Raw genomic sequence first — 3,718 nt, forward strand, 5'->3', positions numbered from 1 at the left:
CAATGTTCATCAAGGAAAGAAGAATTAAGCATAATGAAATCCAGCTGCAGAAATACTATTTAGGCAAAGGATTCTGAAGAGCTCTATTTCTGTAGGAGCAGATGCTGCAGTGGAGCATGCACTGAATGGAAGCACGCACCTCCCCTTGGCTGGTAGTATCCAGGAACAGATTTATCTGTGGGTCTGAACACACCAAAGTGAACTTTGTCCCTGTAGGTTGGGGTGCAAGAGTGAGTCTGCAGTGTTGGTGGCACCGGAGGAATCCTTACAGAAGCTTCAGATGGACAAATTGAGATCAGGTATCATTGTGCAGGGAAAGCTGTTCCCCCTCCACATTTCTAGGTTTTTTGAATAAAACTTTAGGACAATGAAAAAGGTTTTGAGGGGCTATAACCATAGGTCTCAGCCCTGATCTGCTGTTCCATATATGTAGCACACAGTGGGTAATGGTTTCAACAAACCTGGCCAACTCACTAAGATAAATCTCTTATACCAGGTTGCAATAACATTTGCCAGATCCAAGTAACAGAAAAAAATTACAGGAACAGGAAATAATACTGCTTATTCCCACTTTTTAAGGGAGTCTGGATAGGTAAATACAAGAGAGAGAACACTGCATCCAACTGGGCTTCCCACCCGCAATGTGAGTGCTCACTAACATAGAGCGAGTCGAGCTGTGGTGGCATGTCAGAACAGCCCAGTTAGAGGCACCACCGCACAGAGGCCTGTAGCAACTCTGCTGCAGATGCAGAACAAGCCCCTCCTCCCCATGCCCTCTGTGCCCAAGCCACATATAAGTGTAAATTATGAAAATCCTGAGCCAGGGGAACAAGGATCTCCCAAACAAACACTTGTCCTTGTATTTGTTTGTATGACCATATATTTGCTGAATCTCTTGCTTATCAACTGGCTTCTGAAGTTCAAGAGACACTGTATCTTTGCTTTTCTTTACAGCTCTGAACTATGACTATGAACACGATAAAGTGATAATGTAAGATCTACGGTCAACCAACATTTTTCCTCAGAGGTAAGAGATAGCAAAAGTGTGTGGTCCTTCTTGATATGAGCTACCACAGCTTGAGAGCATAATCTTGAGCAGTCTCTGTCCTCACTGGGCAATCTCATTTCCTGGGATGCTGCTGCTTACTCCCCACAGCACCAGCATACACGTGCTCTAAAGCAAAGAGGTATTAAAGTATATTGAAAGCAGCCCAATGAAATTGGCCAAGAGCTGTGAGGAAGAGGAGGCTTTGACAAGTGCCATAACTAAAGCAAGGACTCTGTCTTCTTTGAGGAAGAGGGTCTCAGAGCTGCCTGATGAAAGGGACGGGCACTTGGTGGTACACAGCAGCACTCAGAAAACAGCCCTGCCCTGTTCCTCACACTCAGTGGTTGCCAGAGCTACCTCATTATCTCATTTCAAGAGTGAAATCTGATTAGATTTAAAAAACAATCAGTAAAATTGAAAACATTCCTATTTTCCTTATGTGGGTGAGCAAATCGGTGGGTTCCAATGTTATTGTACGGAGAATGCAACTGCAGCCGGCTGGGTTTTCCCCACCCAACAGGACAGGTGCAGGCTGTGAACCTTCCATGGAGCTTGCCTGGGTACTGCTGCAGGAAGCCTGCATTTAGGGGTACATTCTGTCCACGGTGACCATGAGGTTGTCAGTGACCCATCACAACTCATCACCTGAAGGCTTTTGTCCATATTCTAGTGTTACTGAAGTCAGCAAGAAGATTCCAACCGATTCAGGCAGGAACAGAATTTGGCCTGACAGAAGTAAACGGAAAGGCTGAGGCAATGAGCCCTCTCAATTACTCCGAATAATCTTCCAGCTGATGGGCATAAAACAGTGTTTACAGAAAAGACCAAGCTAATTTTCCATAGCTCTCCTGTGAGGCAGCCCTCTTTCCGCTGCTTGTCTTACAAAAGCAGAGACGCCAACATTCACAGCACTGCTAATATAAAATCAATCAACAGATTGAAGGCATCTTTCCAAATAGACAACTGTGTTTATTAGTACAAGATATTAGTAAAAGCACTCTGTAATGACGATTTCCTCATTTCTTTGTTTTATGTTTATTATAGCCTCTCCTCTGTGCAACAAATAAAACTGATATGAGGATTATTAGACTCAGAGGCAAACTTGGTGTATTTTTTAATGTGCCTGGGGTAGCTAGCATAACAGAAAGCAATGTAGTAGGAACTGCAAAGGCAAGTTACAAGGCAGACCAACACAAATTTATGTGGGTAGTTTCTTGGGAACTGATCCAAAAAGGACTTTAGATGTCACCATCTCCAGCTCTGCAATGCTGAAGTTTCAGTGTCTATTCCCAGGGCGTAATCTGCAGATCCAAATTAGGCTTTTAGCATGGGCAGAAGCAGGATATAAAATGGGATGCCATAACTCAATACTGAGCACTGCAAATGATCAGCCTCAATGGAAATGAGCCCCAAAAATTGTTCATTAAGGCACTAAAAATAGAAACCACATATTAGCAAACACTTCAGATATATATGACTAAATGTTTAAAAATTGTTTCTGTATCAAAAGAAGCTGATCAACCTTGTACTTCTGGAAAAGTGCTAAGGGCAAATATGAGAAAGATATTCTGTGGAACTTTTTCTACATCAATAAAGGGCAGAAGTATATAAGCCTTTTCCAGGCTTTTAGTAATCCGCTCAGGTTAACAGCTTGAAGCAAAATAACCCATCTGGTTGTTATTCTGCGGGAAATACCCTGGGGCAGCATGTATTAGTTTGTTAGTAAGCAGTGAAAGTGCAGAATCGTAAGGCTGATTTTAAAAATTCCCCTTTCTGATTAATCAGATCATTTTGTTAATTATATGCTATGAAAAAATATGAGCTTGAATATAGGGAAAATATAGGCCTCCACCTCATTTATTCTCTGCAACAAATACAAAGAACTGCCAATATTGAACCTCAGCCGTGTTTGCATACCGCAGTGCTGCCAAAGGCAACAGTGTGAAAATCTGCAAGACCCACATTCAACCCTGATGTTATTCAGCTCACTCTGGTGGAGATACAGACAGGATAAGTTTGTCTCAACGGAGAAAGACGGAGCTGTCTGTCAAGAGCAAAGATCAGCGTACTGCTCCTGGGAGAAGCGAACAGACACCAGCCCGCAGCATAGGAGTTTGTAATGCCATCGGTTTCTTCTGTGTAAAAGTGCAAACCATTTCTAAGAGCTGGATAACCCACACAGCTTCAAATCCAGCTGTGGGATGATTTCAAGCCTTAACACTAACTAGCTGCATTTCCCCACCAGCAAAACAAGAATAAGGACTTATGTGACCAACTAAGAGTCCATAAAGAATATGAAAACAGGGCAAGCATGGTGATATTCCCCTGAATACACTTCCCTCCTCCCTGTGCCTTTGTGATTCCATTTCTTGAAGTAAGACTTGTCTTTGCATTTCGTAGGCTTCAATGGATTTTTAAAGAAAAGCAAATTCTTCGTGAAACCACATCACTTCCAGTGCTTTCTCCTTGCACAGACTGTTACAGTTCCTGCCTGATGGTCCCAGCTCCCTAGCAGCAGATGCAAGATGTCAATTTTATCCCTCCTCCAGGTTTCACAGAGATTTAAGCTCTTGATCCCACACATGTACATGCACATGTATTTGACTGCCTGGTCTTTCTGCTCTGTCCTAACAACCCTTGCCTGTTGCTTCCATGAAAAAGATGATGAAT

The 3,718-nt window shown here is 42.8% G+C and overlaps 1 long non-coding RNA gene across 1 annotated transcript; it reads left to right on the forward strand.

Moving 5' to 3' along the window:
* Positions 1-214: 214 nt before the first annotated feature.
* Positions 215-3,432, forward strand: LOC113988130. The gene is made up of 3 exons (XR_003540816.2): positions 215-299; positions 955-1,027; positions 2,971-3,432. It is a non-coding gene; the product is annotated as an uncharacterized LOC113988130 (long non-coding RNA).
* Positions 3,433-3,718: the final 286 nt, after the last annotated feature.

The sequence above is a fragment of the Pipra filicauda genome, unplaced genomic scaffold (assembly GCF_003945595.2).
Source record: "Pipra filicauda isolate LSUMZ 115617 unplaced genomic scaffold, ASM394559v2 scaffold16_size7369187_pilon, whole genome shotgun sequence".
Taxonomy (NCBI): Eukaryota; Metazoa; Chordata; class Aves; order Passeriformes; family Pipridae; genus Pipra; species Pipra filicauda.